Source organism: Hyperolius riggenbachi, chromosome 6, assembly GCF_040937935.1.
Source record: "Hyperolius riggenbachi isolate aHypRig1 chromosome 6, aHypRig1.pri, whole genome shotgun sequence".
Lineage (NCBI taxonomy): Eukaryota > Metazoa > Chordata > Amphibia > Anura > Hyperoliidae > Hyperolius > Hyperolius riggenbachi.
Genome location: NC_090651.1, coordinates 16,241,304 through 16,263,066, shown reverse-complemented (window position 1 = coordinate 16,263,066; position 21,763 = coordinate 16,241,304). Strand labels below are relative to the sequence as shown.

Sequence of the window (21,763 nt, the reverse complement as noted above, 5' to 3'; positions counted from 1 at the left end):
ATACATCACATGCACATGTACTCTGCTGCCATGTCCAGGGCACTCGCACTCGCGGCAAAGCGTACTGCGCAGCCGCGGATCAAGGCGGCGGCCATCTTAGAGGTGGAATCAATGCGACCCTTTTGGTGGGGTCGGGCCATGCCCTGGGGGAACGGAAAGGCCTGCATTGACGGCGGAACGAAGCGGGGGACGCGCAGGACGTCCGTGGATTCTGCTAATAAAAAGGTATAGTGTCATTTTCTTCATAAAAAGGTATAGTGTCACTTTAAAGATCAAGAGAGATAGGAAAAAGGAGGGGAAGAGTCGGCACTACATGGATTACTTTCCGCTTGTTGGGAGGGTCTGTAGGATCATGGCAGATGTGACCCCATTGGTGCGGGCAGCGTGCTCTGACTGGGTTAGGTGAAAGTCAGGCAAGTAATGAAGATGCAGAGTCGGCACTACTGCTCCTAGTGCATTTATTGCCAGTGGGTATACATCAGATGGCGTGCAGTGTACAAAAATATTTTTTCACATACCGTGCATTTGAAGGCTTAAAGGTGGAGAGCTGATGGTGGGCGCTAGGTGCAGGAGTAGCCTGACGGCCGTTTCGCGCTGTCCTAGCGCTTCTACGGAGGCTGCCTCCGTAGAAGCGCTAGGACAGCGCGAAACGGCCGTCAGGCTACTCCTGCACCTAGCGCCCACCATCAGCTCTCCACCTTTAAGCCTTCAAATGCACGGTATGTGAAAAAATATTTTTGTACACTGCACGCCATCTGATGTATACCCACTGGCAATAAATGCACTAGGAGCAGTAGTGCCGACTCTGCATCTTCATTACTTGCCTGACTTTAAAGATGTCGCCACTAGCGATGCATTTTAGAATGTAAATCAGGGAGAGGAAAGATTTTACAGTGGACAAACACTGACTAAATCATTTATAAATCAATATTGTCAACAACAAAAAAAACTATTTTATTCAGTATCTTATTTTGATTACAGTTCCTGTTCCTGTTTAAGTCGACATTGATTCACATCATAAATTGCAATCGCTGACGCCAGCATTTTGCGATTTTGTGCGCGATTATTTTTAGCACCTCCTGTCGCTTACCTGCGCATTTCGTTTTTTAATAAAGTGCTTTTGCTAAGTAATTAGTTTTTTTACTTCCTGGCGTTAGACACGAAGTGAACTCTTTGACCCGGGAAAGAATAAATACAATGTATTTATTCATGGAAGCGCTGGGGAAATCGCTATACAAAGCACTTTTTCAAGCGTTTTGTGATTTCCCCATACCTTCCATTGAGCAAAAACGCTCAGAAAATGGTACAGGCTGCGCTTTGGTGAGTGGATCGGAACTGAACCGCTCAGATGTGATCTCTCTCATAGGGAATCATTACACAAGCACCCTGCCGAACACAATCTAAAAGGGGAGTGGGGACACACTAGGTAGGGCTGCGGAATAGGTGCTTGGCTGAGAGAGTTAAGGGCCCATATACAATTTACTTTTTCTCCTAGGTAATATTTTTACACCTTAGCAGTACAATTCCTTTCAAGCCACCAAGAAAATACTCAAAATCACAGTGACAGTACTTTTTCACCTACTCTTTAGTACTTTTTCAATTGTAGAGTGTTAAAAAGTTATTTAAAACAAAAGATGAAAAATTATCTCCTAGGAGAAAACTTAGGAAGTTGGGAGAGCAAGTGAATTGCATAGGGCCCATGGTGTGGTAGAGCCTTTCTCAAGCAATGTTTGGTTGATTTTTCATTAACCACCTTAGCGGTATGGACGAGCTCAGCTCGTCCAGTACCGCCAGAGGGTGCCGCTCAGACCCTGCTGGGCCGATTTTGATGAAATAAAGAGCAGCACATGCAGCCGGCACTTTACCAGCTGCGTGTGCTGCCCGATCGCCGCCGCTCTGCGGCGAGCAGCGGCGAAAGAGGGTCCCCCCAGCCGCCTGAGCCCTGCGCAGCCGGAACAAATAGTTCCGGCCAGCGCTAAGGGCTGGATCGGAGGCGGCTGACGTCAGGACGTCGGCTGACGTCCATGACGTCACTCCGCTCGTCGCCATGGCGACGAAGTAAGCAAAACACGGAAGGCCGCTCATTGCGGCCTTCCGTGTTACTTTTGGCCGCCGGAGGCGATCAGAAGAACGCCTCCAGAGCGCCCTCTAGTGGGCTTTCATGCAGCCAACTTTCAGTTGGCTGCATGAAATAGTTTTTTTTTTATTTAAAAAAAACCCTCCCGCAGCCGCCCTGGCAATCTTAATAGAACGCCAGGGTGGTTAAGAAAGGGATGTAAAATCTTTCCCAGATATTATACAATCAGCGGCAACACACTGGAATTTCCGCGCTGTGTTTGGAACCATTCAGGCTGTTTGCAAGCTCCTGTAGAGCTGTTCAGTATGAGGTTTGCCGGCTTATTTTGCTGACATCGCACCTCCTTCTTACACTCACAGTATTAGTTGGTTGTCACAGCGTGCAGGTGTTTTGCTATGGCTTTGTTTTCTGTAATTTCGTTCTGAAACCTGCTTGACTCTCTACTTTATGTCTTGGCAAAGACCAATAGAGAGTCCCGGCTTGAACCGCCGAACATACTGTACAACTTTGTGTTCCTGGGATAACTCTGACTTTTAAAAGCCTTGTTTTCTTAACTAGTTGAGGCGTTCTGGGCTTTGATGTGCCGGTATTAATCAGTTTATGTGTGCCTGGCCTCCTCTATAACCGTTGGGTGCTGCCTTTGAAGCGTTTTGCCCATCTCCTCTTTAGACTCGCCACTGGCAAACGACGTGTTTTAGGGTTTAGGCGTCTATTTCATGCTGGTGATTCTTCAGTTGCTTTGTAACTAGATAAACTGTTTGTGTTACTTCAAGGTAGACATTTTCTGCTCCAGCAGCCGCCGTGTTCCAGTTAAGTGAGGTATTTGTATGAAGTAAGGGGGAGTGGGGGTGTTACTGATTCTGTTCTTGACAAACTGTTGAAAAATCGTCAGCCTTTTCACTTCAGACTCTTGAAAGTGAGAAAGCAGGCTGAAGAAATGCAATAAAACGGAACAATTTATCCAGAGATTTGCACGTCTGATGTCATCTACGAGACAGAAAACGTGTTGCTGTTCAGATTAGATTACCGAGGCCAGCGCTTAGCTAAAAAATGTGGATCGGTGTGAATTTCCAGAGTGATCCCCCTCGCAGCTTATTTTGGTGTCTGAGCAGCTTTTAATTACATAAAACTAATGTCATTTGCAAGCCTGCCTGCTACTGGACAAATAATTGAAAAAACATCCGGGTCCAACGGGGGCCATATTGAGTTGTTCTTGATGATTATAAAACAAAGTCCACAGAGTAGAGACGCCAAGAGCCAAATATAGTGTAGTATGTACTGGTAGTTGAAATGAAGTATGATAGAGTAATATGCTATACTCATAAAGCAGGGTTACCTCAAAGGCAACCACTGTATAGGCCGGTGGGGAGATTACACCTGACCCCACTCAGGATTAAGAAGTCGCTCTCCGTAGATGAGGAGAAATGGGGTAACACACCTCCACCAGGGGTGGACTTAATGCAGCGTAGTATGGATACAGAGGCGCCAAAAGGATAAAAGTATCTAAAACGTTTAAAACATTGCCGTGTTGGAATTACCTCCTCCAAGCAGACGTCTCTGCCAAGTGCTGGCTCTACTACTGACCACATATGCTATTGCTCTGTTGTTATTGCCTGATGAAGCGGGATCAAACATGTGAAATGCGTTGCATTGTCCCCCGCAGTATGTAAATAAACTTGTTGTATTTAACAAACACATTGGCAATTTTTGTGCCTGCTTGGAGGAGGTAAGTCCACCACTGCCTCCTCATGTTTTAAACTTGTTAGATTCTTTTATCCTTTTGGCACCTCTGTATCCATACTATGCTATAAAACAAAGTCAACTGGGCAGGATTTTTGCATTTGATGAAGTTTTTTTGAGATGCTATTAACTAGTTCACCACTAAGGGTTTTTTCCCTTTATGGGCCAGAGTAATTTTCACCTGTCGGCGCTCCTCCCTTTCATTTGGCAATAACATTATCACTACCAATCACAACAAAATGATCTATATCTTGTTTTTTTTTCACCAATTAGGCTTTCTTTGGGTGGTATGTTTTGCTAAAAAAATATTTTACTCTACATGCATTTTACCAGGACTAATAAGAAAAAAATGGAAAAAACTTCATCATTTCTCAATTTTCGGACATTATTGTTTTAAAATAAAACTTGTTATTGTGGATAAAAGCCACACATTTTATTTGCCCATTTGTCCTGGTTATTACAGCGTTTAAAATTTGTCCCTAGTACAATGTATGGCATTAATATTTTATTTGGAAATAGTTGTATTATTTCGGTTTTACGTCCGTCACTTATTACAAGCCCTTATTTGCCAAAATAACAGTAACGTACCCTCATGATATACATATTAAAAAGTTGAGTCCCTAAGGTAACTGTGTTTTTTTTAATGCTTACGTCCGTCACGTCCGTCCATATATATATATATATATATATGTGTGTGTGTGTATATATATATATATATATATTTATACAGTGGCTTGCAAAAGTATTCGGCCCCCTTCAAGTTTTCCACATTTTGTCACATTACTGCCACAAACATGAATCTATTTTATTGCAATTCCATGTGATAGACCAATACAAAGTGGTGTACTCGTGAGAAGTGGAATGAAAATCATACATGATTCCAAACATTTTTTACAAATAAATAACTGCAAAGCGGTGTGTGCATAATCATTCAGCCCCCTGAGTCAATACTTTGTAGAACCACCTTTTGCTGCAATTACAGCTGCCAGTCTTTTAGGGTATGTCTCTACCAGCTTTGTACATCTAGAGACTGAAATCCTTGCCCATTCTTCTTTGCAAAACAGCTCCAGCTCAGTCAGATTAGATGGACAGCGTTTGTGAACAGCAGTTGTCAGATCTTGCCACAGATTCTCGATTGGATTTAGATCTGGACTTTGGATGGGCCATTCTAACACATGGATATGTTTTGTTTTAAACCATTCCATTGTTGCCTTGGCTATATGTTTAGGGTTGTTGTCCTGCTGGAAGGTGAACCTCCGCCCCAGTCTCAAGTCTTTTGCAGACTCCAAGAGGTTTTCTTCCAAGATTGCCCTGTATTTGGCTCCATCCATCTTCCCATCAACTCTGACCAGCTTCCCTGTCCCTGCTGAAGAGAAGCACCCCCCGAGCATGATGCTGCCACCACCATATTTGACAGTGGGGATGGTGTGTTCAGAGTGATGTGCAGTGTTAGTTTTCCGCCACACATAGTGTTTTGCATTTTGGCCAAAAAGTTCCATTTTGGTCTCATCTGACCAGAGCACCTTCTTCCACATGTTTGCTGTGTCTCCCACATGGCTTGTGGCAAACTGCAAATGGGACTTCTTATGCTTTTCTGTTAACAATGGCTTTCTTCTTGCCACTCTTCCATAAAGGCCAACTTTGTGCAGTGCACGACTAATAGTTGTCCTATGGACAGATTCCCCCATCTGAGCTATAGATCTCTGCAGCTCGTCCAGAGTCACCATGGGCCTCTTGACTGCATTTCTGATCAGCGCTCTCCTTGTTCGGCCTATGAGTTTAGGTGGATGGCCTTTTCTTGGTAGGTGTACAGTTGTGCCATACTCCTTCCATTTCTGAATGATCGCTTGAACAGTGCTCCGTGGGATGTTCAAGGCTTTGGAAATCTTTTTGTAGCCTAAGCCTGCTTTAAATTTCTCAATAACTTGATCCCTGACCTGTCTTGGACCTGTCTTGTGTGTTCTTTGGACTTCATGGTGTTGTTGCTCCCAATATTCTTTTAGACAACCTCTGAGGCCGTCACAGAGCAGCTGTATTTGTACTGACATTAGATTACACACAGGCGCACTCTATTTGGTCATTAGCACTCATCAGGCAATGTCTATGGGCAACTGACTGCACTCAGACCAAAAGGGGCTGAATAATTACGCACACCCCACTTTGCAGTTATTTGTTTGTAAAAAATGTTTGGAATCATGTATGATTTTAGTTCCACTTCTCACGTGTACACCACTTTGTATTGGTCGTTCATGTGAAATTCCAATAAAATTGATTCATGTTTGTGGCAGTAATGTGACAAAATGTGGAAAACTTCAAGGGGGCCGAATACTTTTGCAAGCCACTATATATATATATATATATATATATATATATATATATATATATATATATATATATATATATATATAATGTGTTTTATTTTGGCACTGACGAGGGTGCTTGTGGCGGGCAATTGTGGCGAGGAACATATATCTACAACCCAGGGGCAATCACTGAAGTCCTGGGGGGCGTACCTATACTGCCTCCGCAGCAATATGTAGCTAAGACAGAGGTCTTCAAAGTGCAGTGGTCCACAAACTACCATAAACTGTGGCATAGCAATATGGGATTCAGAGGTTGTGACTGCACCGTGGCCCTTGGACCATGGGGCCCACCCTCAACTGCAGTATTAGCTCTTCAATGGTGCTATGCTGGTAATGATTACCTGTATATATGCTTTGAATAGTGATAATCATTAACAAACTCTTCCCCTCCTCTGCTTACACCTCTCTTAAAGAGACTCCGTAACAAAAATTGCATCCTGTTTTTTATCATCCTACATGTTCCAAAAGCTATTCTAATGTGTTGTGGCTTACTGCAGCACTTTCTACTATGACAGTCTCTGTAATTAATCAATGTATCTTTCCCCTGTCAGACTTGTCGGCCTGTGTCTGGAAGGCTGCCAAGTTCTTCAGTGTTGTGGTTCTGCTATGAACTCACCCTTTCTGGCCCCTCTATGCACACTGCCTGTGTGTTATTTAGATAAGAGAGAAGAGAGAAGCTGCTCTAATCAGCTGGATAAATCGTCGAGCTGGCTGGGCTTTCACATACTGAGGAATTACAAACAAGGGCAAAGCTGTTTGCAGGAAGAAAAGAGTAGCCTGAAACTTCAGTGCATGGGCGAAAGAAACACACAAATGATCTCTTGAGATTCAAAAGGAAGGGTGTATACAGCCTGCTTGTGTATGGATGTATTTTCTATGTGTGGACATACTGTACATCAACCTACTTCCTGTTTTGGTGGCCATTTTGTTTGTTTACAAACAAACTTTTTAAAACTGTTTTTAACCACTTTTAATGCGGCGAGGAGCGGCGAAATTGTGACAGAGGGTAATAGGAGATGTCCCCTAACACACTGGTATGTTTACTTTTGAGCGATTTTAACAATACAGATTCTCTTTAAGCTCAACACACACCATGCAATCTTGGTTGTACAGATCTACCAAATCTATGTAGTATAAGGGCCAACACATTGAAAATACCTTGAATGATTGATTGGATAAGCTCTATATGCATCCACTTCCTTACTAAGGGGGTTTTCACCATAAAAAACTAGAACAATTTTCACCTGGCAGCTCTCCTTCTATTCATTCGCCTATAACTTTATTACTACTTATGACAATGAAACAATCTACAGTATATCTTGTTTTTTTTTTCACTTCCAATTAGGCTTTCTTTGGTGGGTACTTTTTGCTAAGAATTATTTTATTCTAAATGTGTTTATACAGCAAAAATTAGAAAAAAAATGGAAAAAATAATTTCTCAGTTTTTGGCCATTATAGTTTTCAAATACATGCTACCTTAAATAAAATCCACACATTTTATTAGCCGATTTGGCCCGGTTATTGCAGCGTTTAAAATTTGTCCCTAGTACAGTGTATGGCGCCAATATTTTATTTGGAAATAAGGGTGCATTTTTTTTTTCAGTTTTGCGTCCGTCACTTATTACAAGGCCATAATTTATAAAGTAACAGTAATATACCCTTTTAACATACATATTAAAAAAGTTCAGTATCTAAGGTAACTATGTATTTTTTTTATTGTACATATTTTTTTATTTTTTTTTAAATGTTTGGGTGCGTAACTATTGGGGAGTGTGGGAGGAAAGGGGTTAATTTTAAATGTTAAAAAAATGTTTTTTTAATGAAAAAAAAAAGTGTGTAGATGTAATTTAACTATTTGGCCACAAGATGTCCTCACGCATAACATCTGTATGCATAGTATTACTACGCAAAAAGGTAGTCATTCGTGGATGTGTAAGTATCGGTTTTTGCAAATGGCGACGCCGTCCAGTAGACGGTGGTGGTCATTCACATGGGAACTTGAATAGGAACTGTACCGCTAACGATTGGCAGTGGTATCGATCGAAGGAACGCGCACGGGGAAGGCAGTAGCTACGTCCCTGCGAGGCGATATGGGATTTTGCAGGGACGAGGTTACTCGTCCCGGGGAAGGGGACGTGGTTAAACCGTATTCCTGCATTATTAGACCTGTATTATTAAATATGACAAAACGAGGGGCCACCGCCTGATGTGAGGGTGTTAGGTCAATGCCAGCGGATTCTTTTCCATAAAGATGAGTGGGGTCCACAGTAATGTAAAGAATAAACCATTGTCTCTGCAGACAGAACATTACATGATTAATACAAAAACATCGCAGGCAAAAGAAAATATTTATGCAGAGGGGTTTTTTTTTTGCATATTTTATCAGCTTTCTCATCCCAGCAAAATAATTGTGCTGATTACTCGAAAAAGGTCACAAATAAACCCTCTTCTTTTCCACTTGATGGGAGACAATTCATTGGAAAATTATCCAGTGTTGTAATTTATGCTGAATTTTTAATTTGAATGTTATTATAGTGAGCAAGACACCTCTAAAGCAGCCCTGACCTCAGTCTGTGCAGAGAAAATAACTTCAAAAGTACGAGACCCAAAGTTAAACGCTGCAGCATGGCTACGCTTACTGCCCCCCAGACATTCAGGGGGTAACTACAACCAAAAATGCAGCTTGGCCCAGGCAAACCAGGCAGCAGCTCGGGGCTCACCCACAGTAGGGGCCTCCCCCACAGTAAGGGCCTCCCATGCTTCCAGAGCTGCCCTGCCTTCCTGCCACACAGAGTACTGGAGGTGGAGGCGGCCCAAAAAAACCCCAAACCACAGGGTAGATGTAAAAAGATTAAGGCTTCGTTCACACCTAAAACCGTAAAGCGCCGGCAATTATCGCTAGCGTTTTGCGGGAGCGATTTTTCCGCGTTTAATGCGGAAAAATCACTGGACACTGTAGCGGTTTGGGAGCGATTGCAATTAGTAGTTCTACACATGCTAATCGCGATCGCTCCAGAATCGCTGGCGACCCACTGCATATAACACGTCTGCGGTTAACGTTAACCGCAAATGCGGCAATTAGAACACTGCCATAGTGTTACATGTGCTAGCAGTTTGCCTTGAGCGGGAATCGTGCGATTCCCGCTCAAGTGAGAACGAGCCCTAAATGATTTATTCAACACGATTAAAAGGACAACGCATTTCACGGGGCCAATCCTTGCATCCATGCCTGTGACCATGTCTTAAAGGCACTTGTCTTGACCTGAAGAAGTGGGCTGAGACCAGTGAAACACGTTGTCCTTTTAATCATGTTGAATAAATCATTTAATCTTTTTACATTCACCCTGAGGTTTGGGTTCTTACATCTGGAGTGGTAAAGACACCTCCCTCCCCCCTTATTATTTTTTTTTCTCATCACATTACCTATCTTTGGGCACCTCCACCCCCCGTACTATACATTTCATCTCCTTTGGAGGTGTTCACCTTCCGGGTGTGGTGTTATCTACAACCAAGAAGGACCAACCAGGAGTGTGACCATCCAGTGCCAGTAGGACCTGGAATACCGAGCGGCGATATACAGTGGTTGCAGGGACCAACCTTTTGTGAGTATAAATATACTCTTATGCTACAATATAACATCTAATACCCCACAACACTGCAGCATTTGTCTCCTGGTCTCTCCTTGTCATACAGGTGACCGTGGTATCCCCACAGTGACCACCTTTTCTACTCACAGAGCTCAGATCAGCGGCAGTGTGCACAGAGGGTAGAGCGGCGCAGTGACCACGGCGTACACTGCAGATGCGGAAGTGATGTCATTGCTAATTTCCTGCATTTGTTGTGCGCTGCACGGTTACTGCGCGCTGTTCTCCTCTCTTGGTGTTACCGAACATTGCAGAACGCAGGTTGAGGTGTAGAGTATGCCAGTAGTTTGTCTTCTTCAGGCATCGGCACAGGCCTCAGTTCCTTCTGAATGATTCCTGGGAAGAGGCCTCTGGAACATTAACTTCCGAAGTATGGTGCCCAGTCACATGACCCAAGCTAGTGTCCTGGAGACCCCACATGGAATTTGAGGGTGTAGGAACTCCCACCCGAAGCAGGTAAATATAAGCTACCGGTACGCTTTCCAACATGCTCTTTGCACCCATGATGGTATGAAGTACCCTGACAGCATGGAGCATTATAGCAATGGCGTGGTCTTTTTGCCATGATTGCATGGAGTAAACTTCCTGTGATGGAATGGAGTATGTTTGATATGGTGGTGTGGCATATGTTTCCTGTGGTTGTATGGTGTATGTACCCTGTGGTTGTTGATCCAGGGATTTGCCTGACTGCCACCTGGAGTTGGGGAGGAATTTTTGAGTGGAGTGAGTTTACCATATTGGTGAGGAGTGGGTTTGCCATGTTGGTGTGGAGTGGATTACCACGTAGGCGTGGAGTGGGTATACCATGTTGGTGTGGAGTGGATTAACACGTAGGCTTGGAGTAGGTTTGCCATGTTGGTTTGGAGTAGGTTTGCCATGTTGGTGTGGAGTGGATTACCACATAGGCTTGGAGTAGGTTTACCATGTTGGTGTGGAGTGGATTACCACGTAGGTGTGGAGTAGGTTTACCATGTTGGTGTGGAGTGGATTACCACGTAGGTGTGGAGTAGGTTTACCATGTTGGTGTGGAGTGGATTACCACGTAGGTGTGGAGTAGGTTTGCCATGTTGGTGTGGAGTGGATTACCACGTAGGTGTGGAGTGGGTTTGCCATGTTGGTGTGGAGTGGATTAACACGTAGGCGTGGAGTGGGTATACCATGTTGGTGTGGAGTGGATTAACACGTAGGCGTGGAGTAGGTTTGCCATGTTGGTGTGGAGTGGATTACCAGGTAGGTCTGGAGTGGGTTTGCCACGTCGGTGTGGAGTGAGTTACCACGTAGTTTACCATGACAGCACAGAGTATGTTTAGCATGATGCATTGGAGAACGTGTCTGGCTTTATATAGAGTAACTGACCACAGAAAACCAATCGCTGATGCTTGTGGCACCCCACAAGGCTCAGTCTGACTCTACTGTGGTTGCCATGGAGACACTTCCTTTTTTACCTTCCCTCTAATGAGCCATGTTGTGTATATTTATTTCGTTGGCTGGTTAATGAGAATCTGAGATGCAGCGAGTTTTATCTGTCTCGGTTCTGTCTGCACATTTGCCTAATATGAAGATTACACAATATTATTATGCATTGTGGGTTCACCTGCCCGGCCGCCTTCATCACACAATCACAATTATGAGTTTAGTTTCTGATACAACTTAGAGGAAATAATTAGGACCCAGCTGATTAATTAAGCCCAATCAGTGGATGAGGACGAGTCTCTTGACAGACGCACCTCGCTCAAACCGCCCAGCAGCCTCACTTATATTATTCTGACTGTGCATCAATTCCTTAACCCTTCCCATGCATCTGCAGCTTCAGTGATTGTGTTGTTGTTGTATTACTGTGCTACAGCTGCTTCTCCCTATACTGATATCACATTATATGGAATATTAAGCATATATACAGTATATATATATATATATATATATATATATATATATATACACACACACACACTATATTATTAGTATTTATTGGATCTATATAGCACCAATATATTACGCAGCTCTGTACAATACATACGATTACAGACAATGATAACAGGGGTGACCGACAACACAATACAGGAAATAAGCAATAAGATACGCAACACAATACAGGAAATAGGCAACAACATACACAACACAGTACAGGTAATAAGCAATAAGATGCCAGATCATACACTAGAGTGGTAGTCTCTCAATAATACAAGTTCACATATTCTGGGTAGGATGTACAATCATGTATGAAACACAAGGAGAGAGTGCCCTGCCAAAGGTGCATAGAGAGGTTTCTTCAGAGAGAGTTGGGGCAGTGTTGAAGTGGGCTAGGCTTCCTTGAAGAGTTTTTGAAGGTGTTGAAGGAGAGGGCAAGCCTGATTGGCAGTGGGAGAGAGTTCCACAGGATGGAGTTAGCTCTAGTAAAGTCCTGTAGTTGTGCATGGGAGTACAAGATGCGTGGGGTTGTTAGGAGGAGGTTGTGGGAGGAGCGAAAAAGTGTATATATATATATATATACAGTATATACCTTTATGCCTTTATGGTAAACTCTAAAGAACATGGAAAAATGGCTCTTATTCAAGCACATAATCTATACTATAGTACTGGATCTTAATTCAGTCATAAATTAGGAGTGATTTTTTTCTTTATAATACTTCATGCAATAATCATGCAACAGCTTGCACAGCGGACATAGGTCTCCCCAATTAATACAGGTACAGTACTTATAGTGTGTCCACATTTCTGTGCAGCTTGGATGATGCTGTAGTGTTGCAGCCATGCACAAGCACGTCACAGATGACGGGCAATTCCCTCAGTAATCAGGCAGCAGCTTACACAGGACGCATAGGTCTCACCGGCTGGAGCTTTTGAGGTAATACATGCAGGCCCAGAGTAGTTTGCAGATAGCAAGAAGCCTACAAATGGCTGCCACCCCACCCACCAGCCACAGCTCCTGGGTCTCTGGATGACATATGACGCATGCTCCGCCCACTTTCCACTATAGCCGGTTACAGAATACTGAAGGGGCCAAAAAACAGGTTTACTATAACAGAAGTTCTATTATAGGTTAGCGCTTTATAAATACAATAAATAAATTAATATTATATCAGGGTTTACTATACCTGGCGTTACTCCCATATACATAGAATGGGGCTTAGCTGGGACCTGGACACGTAGTTTACTATACCCAAATGTTTACTATTACAGAGTTTGTTATAATGAGATCATGCCATACATGTATAGGTATCACCTGGAAGTTAATATGGTACATTGATGACATTTTGTCAGTGTCGTCATTGGGCTCTAGGTGCATGATGTTGAGAAGATCAGCTCATTGTTTCCCTTGCAGTTTTTGCCAGAAGTAACTAAAGTGTGAGATGGAAAAGATTGAGGCTCGCAGTGTAATAAAGTTCCTGCATGTTAAGGGAAATTGTGCCAGCAAATGCATAATGAGATAATGACAGTTTATGGGATGCCCATCTTATGACATTATTGTGAGGTGGAAAAGGATTTTCCAGAGTGGTCACCTGTCCCTCACAGAAGAGCCAAGACCTGGAAGACCATCCCTGACGAATGATGAGGCCACAGTGAAGAAAGTGGAGTGTTTAATCCTGGAAGACAGACGAACAACCATCTAAATGACCATGAATGAAACGGGCCTCAGGTATGGTAGTGTGAGGGAAATCATTCAAGTAGACCTGCATGTGTCTAAGGTGTAATGACCATGAATGAAACGGGCCTCAGTTATGGTAGTGTGAAGGAAATCATTCAAGTAGACCTGCATGTGTCTAAGGTGTAATGACCATGAATGAAACGGGCCTCAGTTATGGTAGTGTGAAGGAAACCATTCAAGTAGACCTGCATGTGTCTAAGGTGTCTGCACACTGGGGTCCATGTCTGCTAACCCCTTTCCAGAAACAAGCATGGCGTGACCTTTCAGGACACGTGTTGACCAAGTTGGAACAGGATGGAAGAGGATTTTTGGGGGGGCTGGGCACTATTACCCTTCAAACGTAAGCACTTTATCACGCTGCAAGCCTCAGTCTTTTCAATGCTGGGAGGGAATACACCATGAGATTTTTTGGCAGGTAGATGGTTCGATAGATCATTTCCAACAGGTTCTGATCGATTTCTCATAGAAGTGAATGGAAATCGATCAGAAAAACGATCGGAAAATTGATCTAAAATACGATTGAACAGTAAATCTGCTGAAAAATCTCATCATGTAAACCAGCATAAGATAGAAATGAGCAATTCTAAGTATTGACATTACTGACCAAGGGCTACTTGTAAAGCTTTGTGTGGCGTAGGCCGATCTTTCTCCAAAGTGTGAAGTCCTTTCATCCTTATCTTCAGACCAGGCCACAAAGCAATAAAGCCTCTATGCCTCGAGTGTTTATACCGCATTAGTGGCTTTCTTTTGCTTTCGGCCAGTGAATAAGTTCCAGATATGTTTCTTATGCTGTCACCAGACAAAGAAAGCCTGAAAGTCATTCCATGGTTTAATAAATGTTCCAGCATGGAAAATGGCCGTGGAATTGGAATCTGAGTGATATCTAAGAGCAGGAGACTGCAGCCCGTCTCCCCTGCTGGGAGCGAAACGCTCCGTTCCCTGTCTGCTGACCAGTGCGGCTGATAAGAAGCCTCCGAGGCCAGCGCTGTGCGCTGCATGGGAAGGAAAGATTACCGAGAGATGACAGCTCAACGCTGAGCTCATTACTGATTGGATCAAATTCTTCCCGAACACTTCTGAGCGCACACATCAATTATCCATTACCGGACGGTCTTTATACTGAGACCCCCTCGACCCCCCGCTGACATGTGAACAGGCCAATGATGCAGAGCCTGGAGACACAGCGGATGATCTGCCAGCGGACACGCCGAAGGTTATTATTTGTACTCATAACATTGGTTGACTCCATTTTTTTCGCCGAGTTGGGTAGCCTAATGGTGGCCACACACCATACAATTTTTTTAAAATTTTGAATCGATTCGAGCATTCGATCCAATTTTCCGATTGATCGGAAGTTTCAAACAGAATCTTCGAGTTACCACACACGTATTTTTGAGATTGCCGCAATTTCGGGATAAAAGATCGTAAACTCCGAAAAAATTGGTTGGTGGCCACATACTATACAATTTTTTAAAAATTTTAAATCGATTCGAGCATTCCGATCCAATTTTCCGATTGATCGGACGTTTCAAACAGAATCTTCGAGTTACCACACACGTATTTTTGAGATTGCCGCAATTTCGGGATAAAAGATCGTAAACTCCGAAAAAATTGGTTGGTGGCCACACACTATACAATTTTTTTAAAATTTTGAATCGATTCGAGCATTCCGATCCAATTTTCCGATTGATCGGACGTTTCAAACAGAATCTTCGAGTTACCACACACACGTATTTTTGAGATTGCCGCAATTTCGGGATAAAAGATCGTAAACTCCGAAAAAATTGGTTGGTGGCCACACACTATACAATTTTTTTAAAATTTTGAATCGATTCGAGCATTCCGATCCAATTTTCCGATTGATCGGACGTTTAAAACAGAATCTTCAAGTTACCACACACGTATTTTTGAGATTGCCGCAATTTCAGGATGAAAGATCGTAAACTCCGAATAAATTGGTTGGTTTGAAAAATCAAGAGAAAAATGTACTAAAAAGTTACATACAATTTTTTTCTGGTTGAATACAATTTCACAATCCATCACAAGCCATACAATTCTTGATAAAATTGGTCTGAATTTTCCAATATGTCCAATCTCAAAAAAAAAAAAAATTAAAAAGGGAAATTCAATCGTATTTCTTGATTTAAAAACAAAGCTTTTGATTTTTTGGGACAACCGATGTTATTTATCCAAATGGTATAAAAATGGATCTTTAATTGTATGGTGTGTGGCCTCCTTACAGGTGTCCACACACCATACCATTTTTTTGAATAGTTTTATTAATTCGAGAATTGCAATGAATTTTTCTGACCGATTGTAACATTTAAAAAATCTGACCAATGTACCACACACCTATGTTCATTTTTTTCCCAATTATGAAAAAAAATTGCTTAGAAAAATCCAACACTACCGATCTTATTCTAAATTTCATCAGATTTCTCAAGTGAGTGGAAAAAAAAACAAACTTTAGATTTTTCGGTACAAGTGATTGTTTTTATTAAATTGCCAAAAAATTGGATAATTTTATTGTATGGTGTGTGGCCACATTTAAGGTGGCCATGCACCATTCAATTTTTAAAATATATTTTCAATTCAAGAATTGCAATCAGTTTTTCTGACTGATTGTAACATTTTCAAAAATCTAACCAACGTACCACACACATGTTCAATTTTTTTCCCCAATTAAGAAAAAAATGGTTGAAAACTCAGAAAAAATTGTTTGGGTCTGTACATCAAGTGATTGTCAATCTACCATACATTATTCAATTTACATAAAAATTGATAAGAAAAATTCAACACTCCCGATCTGCTTTTATTAAATAAAAACGGGAGATTTGATCAGATTTCTCGAACAAATGAAATAAAAAAGCTTTCTATTTTTTGGTACAAGCGATCGTTTTTATTGAATTGCCGTAAAACTGGATAATTTTATTATATGATGTGTGGCCACCTTTAGTCCTAATAAGAGACAGAAGACAGACCAATTTCAATATATACATACAATGTTTATTGGCGGAGGCAGATGTGATGTAATCGTTTGTTTGAATAGGAGAGTCCAGGAATTTCAGAAGCTAAATGGAGATCAAAGTGTGTTTTCGGGGGAGTTGAAAGTTTGAGTCATAATAAAGTTAATAAAGTTTACAGCAGAGTCATCTTTTCCTGTGGTTATCATAGCATTCTGCATTTCTTCTACTGGATTACATTGGAATTCTCAACTAGCTTTTCATTTATTTATTAGGTTCTTGTGGTGTGGGGAGGATTAGAACCTCTGTCTGATATTTACTAATTCCCAATTACAGGGGAAAAAATACGTTAGGCCCGGGACCCACTAGTAGTGCTTGTGACTTAAAAAGCTCTTGCTAATGCAATGAGATGGGGTATTTTTTAAAGGACTTCCGAGGTGAGGATTATTATCTATGTTTACTCATCTGGGGCTTCTTCCAGGACCTACCAGCCGTTTCAGTCCCTCGCTGCAGCCACGGTACTCCTCGGTGTCCCGCTGGACTTGAGAACGTGATGTGCGAAGCGGTATTTAGCCCCCTCAGTATAGGTATCCAGGTATTCATGCCCCCAGTATAGGTAGCCATGTATAGGTGCCCCCAGTATAGGGTAGCCAGGTATAGGTAGTCAGGTATTGGTGCCCCAGTATAGGTAGGCAGGTATAAGTGCCCCAGCATAGGTTAGCCAGGTATAGGTATCTCCAGTGTAGGTAGCCAGGTATGGGTGCCCCCAGTATAGGTGATGGAGGGGGGAGCCACAGCCATACTGGGACTAAGTTGCAGAGAGGAGGGCCCGACTTCTCCCTCCCTCTTTCTCCCCAGGACCCCTCCCCTCCATGCTCCCCCCTGCACTGAAGATTTATCACGCTAGGAAACCTCGTAGAAACAACTCACCTCCTTCCGGGCTCCAAGTGAACTTACTGCCAGGATCCTTTGTCTTCAACGCCGCTTACTCTCACTACTTCCGCTAATCAGAAAGTTGTGAGAGTAAACAGAGTTGCAAACAGAGGAGCCCAGCGGCAAGTTCACTTGGAGCCCGGAAGGAGGTGAGTTGTTTCTACGAGGTTTCCTAGCGTGATAAATCTTCAGTGCAGGGGGGAGCAGGGAGAGAGAGGTAGGGAGAAGTCGGGGCCCCGCTCCCTGCAGCTGAATCCCAGTGCGGCCCCAGCTCCCCCCTCCACCACTGCCCCCCCACCACACACTCACGCTGCACCCCAGGGGGACACCAGTATCGCCCGCCCCTATAACCGGGGCTGGACGTGATCAGCTTGCTGAAACATCAGAGCAATGATGCCCGCCCAGCTACAAGCAGTGCCTAGCGGAGCTGCTCATTAATAAAGTTCTTCTGGGCGAAGGTGAAGCTGATCACGTATAAATCAGAAGCAAACGGCAAATAATCACTTTACTAACAAATTGTTCACCACAGAGTGTTAATCAAACTTTTAATGAGGTATAACTATTATTACAAGACGCGGCGTTCATAGCCGCTGCCGGTTTATTTAACGTTTAAGTGCTTCATTGGAAAATAACCGTAAAGCCATTTAAGAGATGTATGAGACTTGTATGAAGCCAATTTACGACCAAGAAAGACTAAATGCCCCCTGATAAGTGCCGCGTATGTAGTATAGTTAAGGAATTAAACTTACAGGTCTAATAGCCAGGATAAAAGACATATTAGTGTTGCCAGGAGAGTCTGCAGATATGAGCACTAACAACGTGGAGATTCTTACTCTATAGGCCCATCGTAAGTAAACCTATTATTCCAACAATCATACAGAGCTACAGGATATTCTGCATTAGACCAGCATGCGCTATTATCCATTCTGATGCGAGACAAGCATTCCACGCAAAGAAAATAAATTAGGTAAGTGGGAACCACCCTTAGGCCGGTTTTACACTTATTTCTTTGCGTTGCGGTGGGGATGGGATGTTCCTGCCACATCGCAACGCAAAGCATGACAAACATATGACCCTGCAGCAGAGTGTGCCAACAGGGTCATAGGCATAGCACTGCCCCCCTCTCAGTGATGTACTCCCTGCTGGGCATAGCTCCTCCCCCGCTCAGTGACGTACTCCCTGCTGGGCATAGCTCATCCCCCGCTCAGTGATGTACTCCCAGCTGGGCATAGCTCATCCCCCGCTCAGGGTCCCCGCTCAGTGATGCACTTCCTGCTGGGTATAGCACTGCCCCTGCTCAGTGACGTACTCCTTGCTGGGCAAAGCTCATCCCCCGCTCAGTGACGTACTCCCTGCTGGGCATAGCTCATCCCCCGCTCAGGGTCCCTGCTCAGTGATGCACTGCCTCTGCTCAGTGACATATTTCCTGCTGGGCAGGAAGTTTGTTATTTGGATTCCCGTGGGTCTGTGCATATGCGCCGCGATGCACCGTACACTGTCATTTACACATGGTTTATCGCCCATAGATTTTCATCACCCCAAGCACCATGCTCTAAGCGCGGTGCTTGAGGTATTGCACTGTGGGCCTTGCGTCAGCTCGGATATTTCCGCCGCCCTGCAAGGGAACACAATAAGTGTTACAGTCTCCATAGACTTTCTAGGGTAACGGTTTAACCTGCGCGTGTGAAAGGGGCCTTAAAGTGGCCACACACTATACTATAAAAATATTTGATTTCCCTGTTTTTTATATAAAGGAATGGTCGCACAAAATACTTGAAACTTTTTGAGAAATGTGATCAAATTTCACAGTTGTAATGGTGAAAATAATTCTGATCATTTTTTTCAGGAAATTGAATGGTAAAGGACAGTAAATTTTCATGTGTGTGTGTGTGCGTGCGTGCGTGCGTGCGTGCGTGTGTGTGTGTGTAGGCGTAGGCACCTGATAAGTAATGCGCACGTTGGCTGCCCGCTATGCTATAAACTAGATTTAGCATGTTTCTATAAACAATATTTAGGACTCTTTCATATTCAAAAACAATCTAATCCTACCATAGTCATAGTGTAATGTCCCATCATATTATTATTATGTATTTATATAGCACTGACATCTCCTGCAGCACATTACACAGTACATAGTCATGTCACTGACTGTCCTTAGGGGAGATCACACTCTAATCCTACCATAGTCATAGTCTAATGTCCTACCATATTATTATTATGTATTTATATAGCACTGACATCTTCTGTAGCATATTACAGAGTACATAGTCATGTCACTGACTGTCCTCAGAGGAACTCACAATCTAATCCTACCATAGTCATAGTCTAATGTCCTACCATATTATGATTATGTATTTATATAGCACTGACATCTCCTGCAGCACATTACAGAGTACATAGTCATGTCACTGACTGTCCTCAGAGGAGCTCACAATCTAATCCTGCCATAGTCATAGTCTAATGTCCTACCATATTATTATTATTATGTAATTATATAGCACTGACATCTCCTGCAGCACTTTACAGAGTACATAGTCATGCCACTGACTGTCCTCAGAGGAGCTCACAATCTAATCCTATCATAGTCATAGTGTAATGTCCTACTATATTATTATTATGTATTTATATAGCACTGACATCTTCTGCAGCACATTACAGAGTACATAGTCATGCCACTGACTGTCCTCAGAGGAGCTCACAATCTAATCCTATCATAGTCATAGTGTAATGTCCTACTATATTATTATTATGTATTTATATAGCACTGACATCTCCTGCAGCACTTTACAGAGTACATAGTCATGTCATGTCAGTGACTGTCCTCAGAGGAACTCACACTCTAATCCTACCATAGTCATAGTCTAATGTCCTACCATATTATTATTATGTATTTATATAGCACTGACATCTTCTGCAGCACATTACACAGTACATAGTCATGTCACTGACTGTCCTCAGAGGAGCTCACAATCTAATGTGGTAAACAGCCCTGCTGCCGTTGATTGCCCACGTCTCCCACTGATTTCTGCTTATATATTTAATCTATGAATAATCACTGAGATCTCCTATCCATTAATTCCCTACCCTGGTCTCCAGGTCATGCGTTTCGCCTCTTGCAATCTTCACACACATCTGCAGGCAGTGTCTGAGATTGGATGCTGTGCTGTGTACACTCCTAGCCTGTCATTAGTGAGAAGTACACTGGTACTATATATAAATCTGTCTGTACCTTAGCTGTGCTGCTTTCTTTATTTTCAGGCGATTGCCTCCCCCCCCCCCTCCGGGATGGAGCGTTGCAGCGTGCAGATATCTGAATAAGTAATCAGTCTGCTCATTAGCCCCCCGCCGAGATGCTCAAACATTCACTTTGCTGTTTGTGAAGCAGAAAAAAAGGCCGCTGCATTAAAATTGATGCGTTATTAATCCCACTGTTTCAGAGCTAGCGGGCAGCGCATATCCTCTGTCTCCATCTCTCATCTGCCCGAGGCCAAACAGTATGGTGCTCGCTTCTGCAGGGTACTCTAACTTTCCCTTATTTATCGGCCTTGTGCATTGAGACGGTGAGGGAGCGCATGTGGCCAGCCCGCTGCCTCCTTCCTAGCTTGTCACATCTCCTCCTCCAGGCTGGCATCGGGCTTTGTGCCAAGCTAGCGTGTGTGACCGCTCCTCCGTGCCCTAAGGGCGGGTACGTTCTGACGTCTACAACCGGGGTGCCTTCGTCCCTTCTCCAGCTCAGCATGTCCCCGGGTACTGAGGGCACCGCTGGAACGTGCGGCTTTGAAGAGGGGCAGATGCCTGTGATCCTTAGCACAGTAAAACTCTGAAGGAAATAATTCTAATCTTTTGTTTAGTTGCCATTGCTTCAAACGGTTATTATTCACCAATACATTGCGGAAATAAAAGCACCGACGGGTGAAGTGAATAATAACGTTAACGATCTCTGTTCGATGGCCTGACCTGTCAAGAGGTGGGATATACAAATCAGCCAGTGAACAGTTGAAAGAAGAAAAACGGGCAAACATAAAGATCTGTAACGAGAAACAAAAGTGGGGGCACCGTGAGCCCAATATAGTGTAGTAAGCAAAACAAATAGGTTGGAATTGAAAAGTATATAGTGTGTATACTCACAAATGTGGGTTAACTCCTAGGCAACCACTGTACAGGCAGGTGAGGAGATTAGACCTGTCCTCACTCAGGATTAAAAGTCGCTCTCTGTAGATCAGGAAAAAAGAGATGGGGATCGACCCCTCCACCAGGGGTGGATATTGGTAATATAAGAGTGAACAGAGGCGCCAGCAGGACAAAAGGTACTAAAAAGTTTAAAATTCCTCAGGAGGTGGTGGTGGACTCGCCTCCTTGAAGTAGATAGATACTGTCAGCTTTTTAACAACCACAGG

At 43.2% G+C, this 21,763-nt stretch overlaps 1 protein-coding gene across 10 annotated transcripts in view; it reads left to right on the top strand.

The window, feature by feature from the left end:
* The window catches only part of PKNOX2 (PBX/knotted 1 homeobox 2), a 603,376-nt gene that overhangs the window by 344,266 nt on the left and 237,347 nt on the right, over positions 1-21,763 (top strand). The window contains exon 6 of one of the 10 annotated variants that reach the window (XM_068238888.1): positions 9,656-9,782. The exons of the other annotated variants lie outside the window; for them this stretch is intronic. The gene's annotated coding sequence lies outside the window, so the exon portion shown is untranslated. The remainder of the gene's footprint in view (positions 1-9,655; positions 9,783-21,763) is intronic. 10 annotated transcript variants of the gene reach the window in all.